We start from the raw sequence: 18342 nt of genomic DNA on the forward strand, positions 1-18342 counted from the left end.
TCTTAGCCTTTCTTGACCCCCACTTGGTAATTTCTTCTAAGTCATTTTAATCATGTTTTATCATTACAAGGCTCCTTAATAGGACAGTCTAGCCTTTCCTTCTCACTGCACGAAGCACTGCTGCTGCAGCTTGATTTGCATGACCTAAATGATTTCTGCAATCACTGCTCTCCAGTTGTTTGTCCTGGAGGGACAGTGAAGGATTATATTGTTTTAAAAGCATTTCTATTTAGCAAATACCTCATTTGCAATAAGGTATCAGCATTCACCACATTCATAATGCAACTGGCCTACTAATAAATTTCATTTCTGCTTTAATTTCCGTACTTCATAGACAGGCCAGAGACAAAGATTGTGTAACTGAGCTCCAAGAGCAGTAATTCCTTACCTATTAGCCCTTCAACTGCAAAATTGTAAGCTTGTTCAAAATGGTTAATCAGCAGCTTGCACCATCCATCCTGTCCCAGGGACCTCACCTGAGGACCTCCATACCCCTCTGAATAGGAAAGGAGCAGGAAAACTCTGCTGAAGCCAGAAGCTCTGTCCTCCCGCGACTGCTCCTCCGTGCCTCAGTTCCCTTCATTAAAAAATAAAAAATTTTAAAAAAGACAGAGGATTTTCGTACCAAAAATACTTTGAAAGTAAAGATGATATTTTCTTCTCACACATCTGAGGGATGATCGAGTCAATGGGAATCTCATTCCGGAGTGAAATCACAACTAGTTCAAGCCCTTTGTTTGGGATGGGGAACACAACAATTGTGAGGGGAGAAGGGTTGTTTTTCAAGTCTTATGTGGCTGCTTTCCCACATGGGCTACTCTGAGCACCAACAGCTAATGTAGGGTAATACAAGAGAAGCCAGGAACTATTAAGCTCATTTACTATGCTGCCACCACACAGAGGCACTGAGGAAGAGTTAGGCGAGAGGAAGAAAGGCCCAAAGTCTCCCCATTGTACTGCAGCTATGCAATACAAAAGGCATGGTTTTCCTCCTAACAGTAAACTAAATGAACGTTTGAGCTGATTAATGGCCATGGCAGAAGAAGAACAAATAGCGAAAACCTTTATAAGTCACTGTATACCTTCCAGTCCTCGAAAGGAATGGGATTCTTACACGAATGGCTTCGTGTAGCGGTTGCTGTTAAAAAGAGGCATTCATCTTGTGTTATTGATTTTGTTTATTCATACAGGTCCCTACTATAACCGCCAATGTCATGTCAAAAGCCGCCATAATGGACTTCCACATCTTCTTGAAAGAGGGTATGTCTTTATTAAAGCAGGGTATGTCTCCTGCTACATGCTTCTGTAGTGCCTAGCACCTTCATATCGCGCCTATTAGGCCTCATCATAGTGGGAGTGGTAATAATATAATAATTCTTGTAAGAACAGTGTGACTCCATAAAAGATTTCCTTTTCTCTGCATCTATATTTGGTTGATGGAACACCATCCAGCTCCATAGCTCTTTTGATAAAACAGGTCTGCTTCTGGCAAAGGGCAAAAACTTCTTTTGGGAAACAGTTTTTTTCTGTCCGTCTCTCCCTCAAGACCACCAGCAAACCAGAATAGTGCCGCTCGGAGTACAGAGCGCTTTCGCCTGCGCTGCAGCCCCTCCCTTGTAAGGGGATGGAAAGCAGCTGAGGCAGCGCACGCTCGGTGCACTCTGAGCACTCTGCACCACCCACCGCAAATGGCGCGGACGGCACCGCTGCCGTCCACAGGAGAAGCGGTGCATGGGACTTATTAACAGCCTAGGCGGTAAGGCTCCTTATCAGGCTACACACTGATGCACATGCACACACATGCAAAGAAATACTAATGGCCAAAGAGAGAGGAAGCAACTTATAAGGTTCCCACCTCACAGTGCCACAGCAAGTTAAGAGACAGACAATTCCCTAAAACATGACAAGTGGCCAGAATGGGAAGTCTCACTATTAGCAGTCTATTTTTCCGCTAAATTTGGAATACAGGTGTTCACAAAATCTGTTGTTAAAAAGAGCAGAATCTCCAAAAAAGCTGGTTAGACACGCAGAGCAGGTGAGGTTTGCAATGATCTGACACAGCTCGTACAACACCAGACAACATGAGGTGTCATTTACAGACACAAATATCTGGCAAATAACTTTGGGTCTGTTGGTTGAAGCAAAAAAAGCGATCAATATATGTTGGCAATATTTACCCACTTACGGTGCTGCCAAAGGTGAACTTGCAGAAATGTATTGGCTGCTTTGAACTGATCTTCGACTTTGTCTCCTCACAGATGAAAGTGGCCTAAAACTAGAATAATCACATTACAGAGAAAGAGATATGGCAGGAATGCACAGGGTCACCCCTATTATTTGTTCTTGCCATAACAGTCAGTGCTGGAAAAATTAGGTCAGCTACAATTTTCAAAGGGATTAAGTAAGCTAGATCAAATTGATAACAGAGTATGAATCTGATAAAATTCTCTATGTCAGACTGGATCACCCTTCCACTTGGAATAAAAACTGAGTTTTTTAAAATTAGAACAGACTTTTTGCATTTAAAAATAATGAACCCACATATGATATATTATCTATTCCCAACTCTTTCACTCTCCCCCCGCCCCCTTTCCCTTTAGGCATTGGCTTTTAGAGGCTCCTCCTTAGTAATACAGACTGAGGCAACAATAATATTGTATGACAAGCTGCACGTGGGCAGTAAGAAAGAACACCTATGAGATAAAAAAGTGTCCTGTGGCAATAAAATTTGGGCCAGACATAATTTCTGCTTATTTAATGTGATTCATGATTGCTATTACAATCAAAGCACTACAACTATTTCACCAAGAAACAACAGAAGTTTTAAATATCAGGTCCTAACTAAGAGCAGCAGAAATGTCCTCCTAGGTGAGACCAATGAGTCATCCAATGCAGTAGCCTGTCTCTCACGCTGGCAATGGGAGATGCTGTTCAGGGAGAGCATGCGCATCTAGGCACTTTCTGCAGCCCATTCCTCTCAAAGTCTCCCAGCAAGAGGTGTTATATTAGGGATGCTGAAGGGTACATTGCTGCCGACTCCTGTTAGCAGGTTTATTGACTTTTTGTCTGCAAATTTGTCTCATCTCTTTTTGGTCCTGCTGATACCGCCTGCCTCCTCAACCTCCTGTATCGCTGTTATCACCACTTGTACAAGGCAGCTATGCCTGGATCTGCCTCTTCGCAAGGAAGGGCAACCTGACCTAGAGAGCCCGGCCTGGGCTCATGAGCTTCAACAAGTGGCTCCTTCACCAGCTCAGCAAAGAATAACATCTCCCTTCCCATTCCACAGGGTCCAAGAAATAGTTTGAAACTGAATCGCTGGTTTCTGCGGGAAAGCAAAGGCCAAAGAGGAAAGCTAGCCCTTTGCATGCTTCCGTCAGAAACAGGACTCTCTTATGGCTCTATAGAATTTAAAAAATGTAAGCAGCAAGCCTGAGACATGGAATAACTCAAAGGAAAAAACAACCATTTTTCCAGGGCTTTTGCTGGCATTTTTAATTGTGGAAAGAAATGAGAAAACTGTCAAATGGAATCTCTTTGATATAACTATATTAGAGGGTAATTTCCATTACCCAGATGCATGATCTAACTCCCAATGAAAGGTGTGTCCTGAAGGACAGAATTTGGCCTTATGTGAAACTAATGAACCCAACATCTTGCGCGGGCTTCTCAAAAACTCCTTTGTTCTGTAAAGTGCTTTACCGTACTGTTTACATGAAAGAAGCTGTACAAAAGATGAGTCAGATGAAATGCTCTAGGGCCAGATTTTGTCTGACCTTCCCGTGATGCCTGAGTGAAAAATTAAAGGAAGGTCTTGTACAGGGAGTAGAGACAATTGCATTTCTTTTTACTTCATGAAGCACCAAGTCTGCCCTTTGCTGGGAATGAAATAGGCATTCAGGTCAAACTTCCCTTTGCACTGGAGCAGAAAAGGAAAAGTTGAGACAATCTGCATATTGCCCTCATGCAGAAAAGGTAGGGAAGAAGAGCTCCCAAAGCAGTAACCTTATCTTTCAATAATATTTAGCTTACAAAGGGATTGTGACTCTTCCTAAAACTGTGTCTGCAGGGCACAGCTGCTTCCAGATTGTAGTTTTAAAAGGTATACAAAGAGGGTTGATATAACTGTACTAAGCTGAAAAAAAAACCCGAGATAAAAGAAAGCTCTTAAAGAATCATAAAGGTACACTGCCCCACACAGGTGATGAATTCTGAATAATTAAGTGCTTAATTTGTTTTACAGTGCAGATGTATTTATTTTTCCAATTTCCTACCGTTGTACTGATATCACCTTATACTCCATCTACTTCTTAATGACAAATCTGCTTAGGTCCCCGGAGGACTAAATTCAAGACAAACAGAGCAATAGGTGCCATGCCTGGAAGGACCTATAGTCTACACTTAGCAGTCCAGGAAAATTGCTGCTATGTATGAGCTCTGCTCAACAGCAGTGCAAAACAGATTAGGAGAATGATATGAAGACAGACTTTGGAGGTGCTGTATGACCCTTGGGGAATGAAAAATACTTTGGAAGCGATTTTTAATTTATTGGCAGATTTCTTTAAATGTGCATGGTAGAGAAAGAAATGTTTTTGGTGAATCATTTAATAAATTAAGGTTCTGATTTATGTGGACATTCGTTACAAATGACTGTGTCTTGTAGATACGGCAAGACTCTACTTAGTGGAAAACCTGAAGGGGGCTAAGGAGTGAAAGTTGTGTGTTGCCCACTTCTCAAAATTGCTAAGAGCCAGCTCTAAAGCGGCTTTACAACTACTGACTCCATCTCAACAGCAGAGCAGGGGCAACCACAAGGCCAGGCAGACAGCAGTGCCATTGAACAGCCACGCTGCGCAGCTGCCGGCTCCAACGCGGTTCGGCTGCCGCACATCCTCACGCCAGCTCCAAGCACCCAGGCTGGGAAACTCCCCGGATGGAGCGCCTGGCACGGAGGCGGGCGGCCAGCACAGATGGGCATCAGCAGCCTGCACCTGCAGAGTCTCCGGACAAGCATGCAGCATTGCCCTGGTCCTCCTTGGAAAGGTCGATAGCAAGAGAAAGGGGTGAAGGTCCAGCCAGGCTGCTCTTGCGGTGAGGGATGGATGTGCGGCACTAAATCTCGGCACTGCATCCAGCACCAGGTCAGACCCAAATCTGATCAGGCAAGGGAAATGCTGACTTGGCCGCTGGGACTTATTAATGTTTAAAAGTCCAAAAAAGACTACAGTGCCAGACCAATATAGCACTTCTGAATTTTGGCCATGCCTCTCCCTATAAATGTACACCTTATGTGATGTTTGCACCAATAACTGTAACAGAAACACAGGCTGGTAGGCATCTATCCTGACAGTCCCCTGGGTTAGAAGCCACAGCTATTTGTTCACAAAAGCTTGTTCCCATCCCTCTCAGTTCAGAAAACCACGTGAGAAACCACACATGACATGTAGTTTAAACATGAGGCGCCACACAATTTTTCTCTGAGAACTAGTTTGAAAAACCTTTGCAAAATAAATGTAGTGTTCTATAATGAGGTAGATAACATTAAGCCGTTCACTTTACAAGACGGAGGCGTGATGGGAAAGGAAATAAGAATACAAGAAGCAGAAAAGGAAGTAGCGAAAATGTAATACACTGCCAACACGTCCACAAGCAACAGGCCCATAAATGAATATCGAAAGGACCAGGTAGGGATGTACCCTCCAACATCCCTAATACAACAGTCCTGGAGGTCAGGGCAGTAGAAGAGGAATGGACCACAGTGAGTGTCCAGGATCGCTTGCTCTCCTTAAACAATGTCTCCCATCGCCAGTGTCAAAGACACAAGATGGAATCAGACAGATCATCAGTCTGAGCCCGTAGGGCGTTTCTCATGCACTCATGCTCTTAACTCCTTTCAGAAATATTGTATTAGATGATGCAGTAACGTTTCATTTAGACACAGAATTTGCAGAGTTGTCCCAATGGCTACGTTGCCAAAGTGGCCTTCTGGTCCAGAGGAATCCTTTCAGCACATCAATGTATCAAACAGATTGCAGGAAAAAACACATGGGCACAAGACAGATGTAGGCTGGAGAAACCCAAAAGAAACATTGGATTACTGTGATAGGACAGGAGAAAGCAACACAAGTTTTCATTACTGAAAATCCCAAAGCCAGTTTCTTGTACCCCTTTTGGCATACCAGTACAAACCTGAAAATTCCTACGGTGTTAAAAAGAGTTACTAGCTAATATATATGCACTTTTCATAAAGAGCTTTTTCCTGAGAGCTGCTGAGTATCTTTGGTTCTCATGCTAATACTTTATCTGCTAGTATGAAGCTGCAGCATTTTACACTTGGCCCACCGGTTGCAGTGTGAGTAAAGGGTACTCATCATCTCCCATTGCACCCAGTATTTATCTCTGGAATAATTTACACATGTGTCCTGGAGATGTCCATTTAGGTGCTTCTTTCTATTGTGGAACATAACCGTTAGGCTGGATCTCTGGCTGATATGAACTGGCAAGGCACCTTTAACTAATATCTTTTCCTCCACCCCAGAGCTGGAAGGAAGCCTTAGGAATAGATGTTCTTAAGGGATATTAGAGGCAGCTGTGCACTGAAGATCTGCATCTCTTAAAATCTGATCATGCATTCTTCGCACACTCCCAACTCTGCGAGTTTTAGCTTGATCATGAATATGAGATCAGACCCTCAGTTTGTTTATAGGTAGGAGTATGTGTTGCATGCAATGTAGGGACTACTACAGTGATAAACTTTGTGCCGATATAAACATTTTTTAAAGACAGAACAAATGATTTTCAGACTTTAAAACCTCGCAGCCAGTATCTATGATGCAAAAGTACTTGGCCAGCCATTTTTCTCATTTTATTTAGTATAATTATAATGGATTGCTTTGTATCATTTAAACAAATTCCTATACCATTGACTTGCAACCGAAATACCAGTAGCACTTCATGGATCTCAGTTTGAGAACAGCCGAGGTAATTATTATTCCTCTTTCTGTGTGTGTTGTAACTACGGCCGGTTTCTTGTTTGCTGCTGGAAAAGCCTCATGTGGCAGCAGACCTAGTCCCCACCTGGGGAGCCTCCAGCGGGAAGAGGGAAGTCATGTCCCCACTTCCCCTCAGTGATAAAAGCCTCAGGATAAAACTTCTGTACAGCTTAGTGCTTCTGAATGAGTTGTTCAGAGGAATAGAAGCAGGCTGGGGTTGAATAGCTATTCAATAAAGCTATTTATCTCTTCCCACAGTAGATTTGTGAGTGTTCGTGCTGGAGAGAGGAGAGACTTGAGAAGCTGTCAGTGTTCGCAAACCGCAATGTTACAGCAAAAGCATTAACGCCTTTCTGTGGCAATGCGTGTTGTCTTTGTAAAAGTGCAGTAACTTCTGACTACAAATACATGTTCATCACATGCATCTCTGAACTGGTGAGGAAAGGAATCAATTACTACTAATAATAGGGTTGCTGTACCTGGGTTTTCTCTGGATTAAAATGAGGTATGAATTTTAAGTGTAGTGACAATTCCAGAACAGCTGCTTTTTAAGGCACATCTAATCTGCTGCAGTTACTTTGGTTAATCTTCTCTCTGCAAATAAGTACTATTAGTAATAGGCAGCATGTTGGAATATCCTGTTATGGTCTTTCTCATCATATATATTACATTTAAATGTAATTATAATAATTATTATTACATAATCTTGTATAATAAGTATATGCTTTATATAGTATAGGTATATGTCAATATGTATTTATAATATCTGTTATTAAAATAATGCATATTATATAAATAACCAGGACATACTAGTGAATGTGTATGTGTTTTTATACATATGCATATATGCACAAGGGAGAATTGGATACTTTGACACAGAATATAATATTTTGAGTCACATACAAAAAAATTTTGAAAAATAAAAAACAGGCAAATGAGCTATGTTAGTTCAAACCAAATTCCCTGGACACAAAACTGGAGAGAAGACCTAAATAAAAGCGCTCCATAACACATAGGCTAGCAATAGTTTACGATGGAAAGTCAGTGCTATGGATATCCTATCGATATCCAAATTGTTAGTGATAAGAGTATTTTTGAGGATAGATTAATATAAAACTACACCAAAAGAAAAAAGTAATCAACAATCCAATTATATGTTGTTTCCCTCAGAGAATGACTCTGATTTCTACCATACTCAGATAGATCCCAATATCCAGGACCTTCCAGCAGGCCACTTCTTATTCATGGGGAAACATAACAGAACTTGTCTCTTATTAAATGACATAGGAACATTCGATATTGCCAGTATAGTATCGGCACCTTCTATTTCATTTGGATGCAATTAATATGGAAATACGGTGAGGTCCTGAGAAAGCAATCTTTCCCTAGCTTTACATAGCAGAAATAGTTGTCATTTGCCAGAACAGCGGCCTCAGCTTATGTGGGACAGTCCTTCCAGGTGGCATTTCCAGGCACCCTAAACCTTCTACCTTGCCAAGCTCCCTGGAGGGGATGTATTTTCTGGGTCGGCCGTTTCAGGAGCTGGGAACCGCAGGTGCACTGACACTGCACACAGCCTCCACACTTGCGCAGAGGGGGGAAACCGCAGGACATTTATATGAGGATTTGGGATGATTTATGCAGCAGGGCAAAATGGAAAATGCATAAAAAAGAGCAGGCGCACACTAAAGCGATGTGGGTTGAGAGGGGCAGCTCCTCCAGTGTGGCTTGTCACCAGCACACAGAGAGGGAGGAAAACTGCAAAGTCCTCTGCTCCCGTTGAGTTTTGGCTGGTTTTGAACCCCTGAGGGGGCACGGGGGTGCCCAGCAGCTCCGGGCTCCCTCGATCTGGTGGTGCTCAGGGTAGTGAGCAAGAGGGTGACTGCTTGTTTCCAAAGGCCACTTCATCGCGGGGGGAGGCCGGGGGGGGGAGGGAAGGCACCTCCTGGGCCACCGCTGCTCTGTGGCTCCCACCACCCTGCTCCTTCCCCATCCACCCTCCGCTGCTGGCAGCGGTTGCTGGCACCAGCCGATGCCTGCATATGAATAAATGCCCTTTATTGGCTCTGCATGAAGGACTTGAACACAAAAGAGGCAGGTATCCCTCCAGACTATAAACCCTCCCTGAATATATTGACATTTAACTATTGTGACTTAATCAAGATTTGTAAATACATTAGCATGAGTAGGTGACACACTCAGTGTCAATTAAAACAAGAGGATGACACAGCACTGAGTTTATACTAGCCGAAGATACGTCTTGATGATCTGAAAACCGCACCTATCTACTGCTAATGCTTGAGGCCAGTTATTTCTGCAGGCTCAAACAATTAGAGATATCCTTCCCAGCGATGTTTATCTAATGCTGCTTTCTTCACAGCGAAGATTGTTAATGCAGCAGTTGAGCAACTCCACAGTTATCCTGAGATAATCAGGAGCCTCAGGGCTCCCAGGCAGTCAGCTGTGTTCTGTGCCCCAATTTCATCGGTGTATTAAATTAAAAAGAAAAAAAATCTGTATGTTAATATATCATGAAGGTCAAATATTTCATCACAAAAGAAGCGTGGAAATTCAAAAACAGGATTCCCAGAGCAGTCCTAACTGGATGTTTACATGTACGCAGGTATAGTGGATTTTCCCAATATTATTACTGCTGTCACTCAAAATCTATTAGAAATGTGGAGAAATTATAAGAAGACTGATGTCTCAAAAATTGCTTATTCATTTAGATGCCTCTACGTATATCTTTATGAAGAGTGTGGGTAGGCAGAAGACCACTTAGCTGAATTTCGCTTTGGACATGTATTTAAATACATATTATGAAGAATTTCATATATTTGTTTATCTATTATAGGATTTGTATATAGGAGGGCAGAATTACAGTTAATCTGTCAATATTTAAAAAAAGAATGAAAAATATTTCAATATAAACATATTAAACATACTTTATGTGTTAATGATACCATACCACACAGGTCACAGGGTCTATAATATGTTTTCAACTGTCCTTTAGAGAAATGACAGCTTCCACTCAGGTTCTGCTGACAAGCTTTTGGCCACTGATATACTCTGAAATAAATGGGGTTGTGATTTATTAGTTGTACTACCAGGGTGCTTAGGATTCCTAATTATGGTCCAAGCCCCTCTTGTACGAGGAAATATAGAGATAAACCAGCAATGAGCTGTAAGGAATGCATGTATGTGGCGAGGAGTCATGATGGACCATCCTCGCTACGTCGCTATCTGAGGGAGACATCTCATTCAGGCCTAGCGTGACGAGCAGAAATCCCCAGCACGGAAAATGCTGAGAACTGCTGGCCTGGTGAACTGCTGGCAGCCGCTGCTCTCTGTACATCGAATAACGTGGGCAGCTCCGTTTACTTTCTGGAGAGCACATGCCCGTATAGGGCAAACCCTACACATGCAGCACTCGTGAGCAGCCGAAAGCATGGACAGACCGTTCCTGAGAACTAAAGCATGTTTTTCTGCCTGGGATAAGGCAGATACAGTGAGAGCAGGATGTGCACCAACCTGGGGATGCTTGAACTGCCTCCAAAATACGGGGGAAATAAATGCTCTGTAAATGGAAGGAGTCCGTCCTAAGGGCCTTTCCTCCATTACTGAGTGCTCAAAGATGGACGGAAAAAAAATCAGTTAAACATTAAAAAGCTTTTCACAAGAACCGGCTATAAAACAACTGTTATCTCCAAGGCACTGATCTTTCTCTGAATCTACTGTTATGTATCAGAACTGTGAAATAACGTGGTGCTAACCTAAGAGTGTTTTTTTGAGAAAAAATACAAGCCCTCTCTTTTTAAAGGCGCATAGAGAAATAAAGTAAGAGTAAATGCTGATCTCCCAGCAGAAGTTTCAGTAGCGTAGTAGTGGAAAGGAAATGTAAAGACTATCTTGAGTTGATTGTATCACACAACCCCACCCCAGAACTCACTTGAAAACTTTAAATCGCTGTGTTAGAATAAAAAGGGAGACAAGATAAAAGAAAGGAAGAAAGGGGGAGGGGGGGAATTTGCTATCTTATAAAATAATGGAATGATATAAAATAAAATAAAGACTACATTATATGTTTTAGAAAGACTGAATGAAATCCATTGCTGCAATTTGCTGTGTCTGAAACTCCCTTCATTTGTTCATTTTTTAAGGAAAAGGAAGAACGTAGAAAATAACAAGAGTAAGAAAAGCAGGAAGCAAAATTAGCAACTCAAACAGCAATACATTTTAAAAACTAGTCTTCTTTTGTACTACATCATTAAAATCATGGCCCTGAGTCTTTTTTCATTTCTCTGAGCCACACTGTGCATACAAACCAGCTGCACAGCTAGCATAGTATCACCTCAGTATATGAAACACAGCACCAGGGCAACAGGAGTATCACCTTAACACAAGGAAACGTAACACCAGGACAACAGTTTCTGCTCCATCCCTATCTTTGGAAGTGATTCACAGGGCTCCTCTGCACCCCAGCCATCTCTGAGTGTTAAAATAGTGTCTAGAGCACAAATTAGAATACATTTCATGCTTTTCAAAGTTGTAACAGAAGATTCTGTTTAGTGCAGAGGTAGTTAAAAGGCTTGGGACCTTGAAGCAATTCTGAACTTGAAGCAAGGTTGAAGAAGACAGCATTTACATTTCAAATTAGTATTTTTTATTGATATAACTTCAAGGAATTTAACAAAACAGACATCTAAGATATTAACAAATCTTAAATTCAAAGTTCATGAGAACCACACAGCGTATCAGTAACAAAATGAAAAAAAAAAACATTAAATCTGTTATATGAATAATCTATTCAGAACCTCGTGCAGGTCAAGCAACGAGGGATCAGGCCCCAGAGTCTTTCTGCAAGCAACGTCAGAAAGGGACAAATATGTGGTAGGCCTGCTAGCTGCTAAACCATCCTGAAAGAAGGGCCGTAAGTCTGTAGCAAAAGCAGAACAGAATGTAATGACAGCAAAAATAAACAAAGCTACAAAGACCACGGAAAGGGGGAATGAGTGGTGGCAGAGGGACATCAAAATGTCTGATTCCATCGTTTATAATAAAGCCCGTAAGACATGCAAATACGTCAAAATTTCTCCAGATCAGACTGCAAGCCATAGCCTGTGGCAAATGTAGCAATGTCATTTGGAGAAGGTTTGCAAATATATGTATATATAGAACAAAAAACGTAAAGCTTGTCAACATTTCCCCACTTTTACTTTGGTTATTTTGGGGATAAAACATTTCACTAAAACATTGCTGTCCAACTAAAATACCCAGTTAGATTCTTGGCAAACACCTTAATGAAACAGTCATTTGTGGGGTTAGCCCTTTACTGAACTTTTTAAGAAAGAAGTAAAATGTTGAAATTTTCATCAACTAACAAACACGCAACACATTCTTTTTACTAAAAGATTCATGAAAAAATTATCCTGTTTTTCAGCTAGCATTAAAAGGAATATGTGTATTCCTTGGTGTAGATTGCTTTAACAATCCTCACTCAGACCTCTCTCCTGGATTGTAGTTTGAGCAGCAGCTTCCATAGCCAGAGGAAAGATATGGCAGTACAAGGCCACGTCTACAAGAAAAGCTAAGGAGAAAATGACCTAATGAAGTTATGAAATAAATTCTTCTTTCTGTGCTGTACATTTTGTTCTGCTGACCAAACCAAGTCACCAAAACTAATGAATTGCTAATGTAACGCTAATGATTTCAAGAGGCTCCTTTGAATGTTTTTTGCCCCTTGTGTTAATTAAGGCTTGATTCTGAAGTGGACAGAAATAAAGAAAGCAAAGAAAAATCATATTTATATTTCAATGTTTCAATCGCTATGTTAATGGAGATATAATTCTGCTGTTGGGGAAAGCAGGGCAAAAAAATACTGAGTATTTTTAGACCTGTCATCATTAAATATAGTTGCTTCTGTCTTAATATTGATGTAAACCAGAAGTGAATATATTTTAAAATGCAAGTATTGCTAAATGTTGCATATGCCTCCAGAGCTGCATTTAAGTCCTGGTATAAAGCTCATTAAAATCAACAGTAACTTTTCCTCTGTCTTCAGACACAATCTGAATCTAGATATAAATGAGTATTCTAAAAAAGAATAATAATGAAAAAAAATCAAAGAACAAAGCAAGACATGATAGTTAAAATATTGGTACTGACATTCAGTTGTAATCATAAACACTGTTTTCCCAAGGTAAAACTGTACTTTAGTAGTCTGGCAAAACAGGGTCAAAAGAACCCTCTCTCCATCACACTGTCCTGGCAGGCTCAACCTTGCCGATTTGCAGTTCTTAGTGTTTATTCAAGCAAAACTAGTGTTTACTTGAGTAGGACTACCAGTTTGATCCAAGCGCTGCCTTCGCTCGGGCTATTCAGGTTTTCTGCTCAGTGCACTATGCTAAAGGATCTAGGAACAGTGTGAAGAAGGACTTTCTCAGCAAGAACGCAGAATTATAAAGGGGGGAAACAGAGCATTGGTGTAGAACTCTTTACTGTCATACTACCTAAATTGTGATTTTATCAGCCATCACCATTTAATTGACATTGCACCCAGTCCTTTTATAGAAGACTTTGAAGAACTATCCAAGTAACACAGGAAGTGGAGCTGGTGATTCAGAAGGTAGTAACCTTTCTGCATCATGTGCTGTTGAAAGTGCTCTGCTGGGAAAAGAGGGAAACAAAACTTCTGAAGCCTTGAAACTGTTAAAACATGTAAGACGACTTTTTTTTCTTTCAATAGGAGAACTGTTAGCCCATATCCTGAACATATTCTGCTTCAGGTAATTACATTCCCCCCTCTAGTTCCAATTGGATACATTATTCTTCATTTCCTCTTTTAAAACACTGCTGTTGCTGTGACAATCTTGTTCCTTATCTGATCAGCTGGTTGTCCAATGCAATTTGAAAGATCTTTTCGACGAAGGATAAAATAAAGTAGGCTTTCCTTTTACCTAATTAATCCTTATTTTTAAGACTTTAAATTCCAGAGCTCAGGGCTTCTTCTTCAGTCTCCCTGCAATTCGGAGTATTGTGCTTTCACAGCAGCCATATTGTGAAACAGCTATTCCCTGCTTTATCCAAAGTAACTGCAGTGATATAAAAAGTAGTCTTTCAAAGACAGGGGAAAACAGATTTAAAAATGAGACCCCAGTAAATAAATGTACTATTTAGGCATTTTTACTATTTAGATTGCAGCAGTGTCCATGGCATGCTCTTCCCCAGCTCAGAAAAACAAAGGCAGATTTTGGTCTTGAAGGCAGATATCTCTAAAAGACAAATAAAAAGAGAAAGGCAGGGCTATAATATGAACGAACAGTACGATTTGGGCAGACAGAGAGGAAGAGAGTTAGCTCAGCAAGGGACACTGGTGGATAAGCAAGAAGAGAGTCATAGGGCCTCCCTAAGATACAGGAAAAAGCATCAATTCGGTATAGTTTGGAGGAAGAAGCAGAGCAGAGAAGTGATTGAGAGTTTCATTGACAATGAGGAAAACATGTAGAAAGTGAAAAGTATTCAGGAAAAAACTGGAGTTAAGTTTCAGTCAAGTTTGTGATTAAATCCCAGTTTAAACAGGTTAGTGGCCATACATCAAGAAGATACAATGAAGAGAGGTGAACATGCAGAAGCACATAATAGAAGAGAAGATGATGAAGTGGTAGAAATGATAATTATCTGAGTAAAAAATGCAGGTTGAACAGCAAAGATGGAGAGAAACTGCATAGAGTGTATAGAGGAAGTCACAGCCTTGAAATACCTGGAGGAGGTACCCAGGCAGGCAGAAAGGTATTCCCACATGTATGACTAAACCTTTTGTGTATGGAGAAAGACCAAATGAAAATTATATTGAATGATAAACATCTGTGTCTCAAAGATCACAGCCATTTTCTTGAGTGTTGGAGGTCTCCTTATTGCGCTCACAGTCCAAAGCACATTCGTATCTGGTAAACACTCTGGTAAAAACTGGAACAACAGAGTCTTCACACTAGGAATTCAACCTCTTCAGTCCACTTACCAGAAAAGAGAACTTCATTTCTTCTCTGAAAGCAAAGCATCCTCCTAGATTAACCAAATGACATTTCTTTTCCTTTAGGACAAATTTCTAGAAAAGTTCACAGCTAATTGGCATGCAGCCAGCATAACATTCCCTGGCACCACATGCCCATTAAACTTCAGAGTTGCTGGCACAAGGAGGCTCTGCATTCTGTCCCGGAGATGGCTGTATTTCAGCAGTAACGAAACTGAAATACACATACAGAGCTACATTCTTCCCTCTAACACCCATACAGCCCCAGTGAAAACAAAGCTGGCAAAGTTGGAAAAATTACATGGATGTAACCAAAGGCCATCCTGTCAATCTTTTATTAAGGCATTATTTAAAAACTATTCTCTCATTTCCCCCAAGTAATCTACCATCTCCATTTCACCCCCATAATAATCCCACAGATTTATTTATTAGGATTAATCATTTTCATTCTTCTCACACCCAAATCCACCAGTGTTTTCATTCCTGTCATCTCTGATTTTCCTCCAGGTACCTCTTTTCCATCAGAGAGGATTTTTGATGTTCCCTGGCAGCTGCTCCTCACAACAGCCATATTATCAGGCAGTTCACTGTGTTGATGATGAGCGGGTTGAGTGGCCCATTAGCTCTGGCTAAGCACTGGTTTGTGAAGTAAGAGCTTTTCAAAGTACAGACAGGCAACTGGTGAATTGGGAGAAGAAGTTAGAGCCCAGAGGATAAGTGGTACATTGGGTTGGAAAGGTCTGTCAGCAAGATTTACTGGCATGAGGAGGTCTCCTCTGGCTTTTGTTTGGTGGGCAAGAGGCACAGGGTTTAAAACTGCTTAATTTAGAAACTCCACAATGAAGCTGAAGACAAGCAGGCAGTCCAGCTAAGAAGGCGGGCTCATGTGTCTGTGTTAGTCCTATCAATATAACTGCACTTTTGCCCTGTCTCCCCCATTTTTCCTGAATCCCTGGTTCTTTTGGGAGTTGCTGTGTCATGGGAATACCTCTGCATTGGCACAGTTGCTTGAGTGACCACCAGTGGCTCAGGCACATCCGAAACCTTTAACAAGCTGAGCAGAACAAGTTGTATGGAGTACCCGGTGAGCATGTTTTAAAAGCATAGCCAGTTTCTATTTGCCAGTCACACTGACATGAGTAAGGCTGGTTTAAGAATTGTGCTGAGGATTAACTGGGTGATTCACAGGAAAATCCAAACTTAAGGGCCCAATTTACATTCAAAGTATGCGGTTGAGGGAGTTGGGAAAAGGGAACACCCAATCTCTTGCTGCAGAAGGGATCCTTATTGCCTGTTTCTTCCAGCCATAGTGATCAATTTTCAAGAATGTCTATATTAAGTAAACCATATGTGTATATATGTGTATACCTACTTCTAAAATACTGAGTTTCAGACTCCCCTGTGTGAAACTCAAACATCAAGACTTGCTCACAGGAGATTCATTCAAAGATCCCAAGGGCCCCTTCCTGTTTTCTTGTTGTATAGCAAAGACCAGTATTTGCCGCACTGTCTATGAAACACTGTGCAATTATAAAAGTATATGGTAAAATATTATGGTAATGACACATATCACTTCTCAGAACACTGCCTGTTATTTGTGATTAACCTACTTCACTAAAGAAGGCTGTGAGGGCAGACAATACGTCTTTCTGTTTGTTCTTTTAATCTGCATAATGAATTTTTCTGGGAGCTGACAATATCCACTGGCAGAAAAGACTAAAGAAACAGAAACATTTTCCTATTCTATTAGTAAACATACTATAAAGCTAATAGTATAATAGTGCAAGAGATGCTCTTAAAATTCTTGCTTAAGATAGACTATTTTATCTATTTTGACATCAGATTATTTTGGCCCCCCATAGGGTGCTGAAAAAGGACTGCTTTCTGTGTACTTCATTTCTCACAACCTGAGCTCTCTTGCATTATCTGTCATTTACAGGGACTCATCATCAACGTACTGCACAAGGGTTTAAGCTGTAAAACACCAACAGATTTGCCTGGCCTTTGGAAGAGATTTCATGGCATTCAGGATTTGGGAGCAACACTCTAAAGAAAATATTTTTTAAATGTGACACTCTCTCGATGTCGTGAGTTTACACCAGGCATGTCTTGCCAAGGACAGTTCATTTCACTGGTCATCTTTTGACTACCTTTTTTTCTGAGCTCTAGCTGCCTGCCGCACACTCATTGCGTGAGCTCTATGGACTCCAAACATTTATAGCCAAGAACTCTCCACCGCACAACTTGGGAAAATGTAATCGTTTCTTTTTTTCCTTTTCTATCTCTGTGCTACAGACAGAAAGCCAGTGCTTCCTCCACACCCACTCGCTCTGCCAGAAGCCTCACTGCAACTTCCTGTCAGTTTTACACACTACACTGTGGACTTCCTCCGAGCAAGAGTTTTATCTGAACATACCACGTTAACTATTTGCTTACTACGTGTTTCCCAGAACATAAATCATTTATTTCTAACACGGAGCAGCTAAACCCGCTTTATCTGGAAAGTATTAGCGATGCTCAGGAAAAAACGCAACTTGCACTATTTAATACTAAAATAAGAGAGAGAGAAGGGCTGCGAAATATAATTACTTGCAGGTAATGGATATCCTGCTTTGTATCAGCAGGCATAATGATAGGCTGCTCACATCCAGAGGCAGAGTAATGCATGCGAAAAATAGTAGTATTTTGCACTTACGAAACACCCATCAGCAGCAGATCTCGAAAACCTTACAGAAACGTGAGAAACGCTGCCCCCAGCATTTACGTTTCCTGCTCGCGGTGTGCCAAACTAATTCAAAGCAACCATTATCTGCTGGGACGAGAACTTCGACCCACCTCCGAGCTGTAACTAAGCTGCCACCCGGGGTTTGCAGGGAGAACTTCGGGACCGGGGCCGAGCGGCCCCCGCCAGCCGCCGAGGCGGGATGAGCCCGGGGCTGGAGGCGGGGGGCAGGCCGCGGGGCCGCCCCCGAGCCCCGGCTTTAACGCGCTTCTCCGCCAGCCCGGGGTGGCGGGAACGGCGCGTTTCGTGTCACCCGGCCCTGACTAAAACCCTCTCCGGGGTGAGACGCTGGGGGTGGGGGTGGGGTCCCGTCAGGCCGGCGTCGCCCGCCCTGCTCTGCCCCGCGCCCCGGCCGGCGGGAGGGGAAGAGCAGGGGGGTCCCACCCCGCGCCGGGGCGGCCCCGCTCCGCAGCGGCGCCGGGGAGGCCGCAGGCGGAGGCGCCCCAAGATGGGGCTCGGCGGGGCGCTGGGGGGGTGGGGGAGATGGGGGGAGGGGCGGCGGCGCCGCGGCGCGCGCCTGCGCACGGCGCGCCGGGTCA

At 42.2% G+C, this 18342-nt stretch overlaps 1 long non-coding RNA gene across 1 annotated transcript; it reads right to left on the reverse strand.

Annotated features, from left to right (window-relative positions):
- Window positions 1-11632: 11632 nt before the first annotated feature.
- Window positions 11633-18288, reverse strand: LOC112983295 (uncharacterized). The gene is made up of 2 exons (XR_003259206.2): window positions 17717-18288; window positions 11633-14263 (listed from the first exon to the last, which is right to left on the reverse strand). It is a non-coding gene; the product is annotated as an uncharacterized LOC112983295 (long non-coding RNA).
- Window positions 18289-18342: the final 54 nt, after the last annotated feature.

Source organism: Dromaius novaehollandiae, chromosome 1 (assembly GCF_036370855.1).
Source record: "Dromaius novaehollandiae isolate bDroNov1 chromosome 1, bDroNov1.hap1, whole genome shotgun sequence".
In the NCBI taxonomy this organism is placed as follows: Eukaryota; Metazoa; Chordata; class Aves; order Casuariiformes; family Dromaiidae; genus Dromaius; species Dromaius novaehollandiae.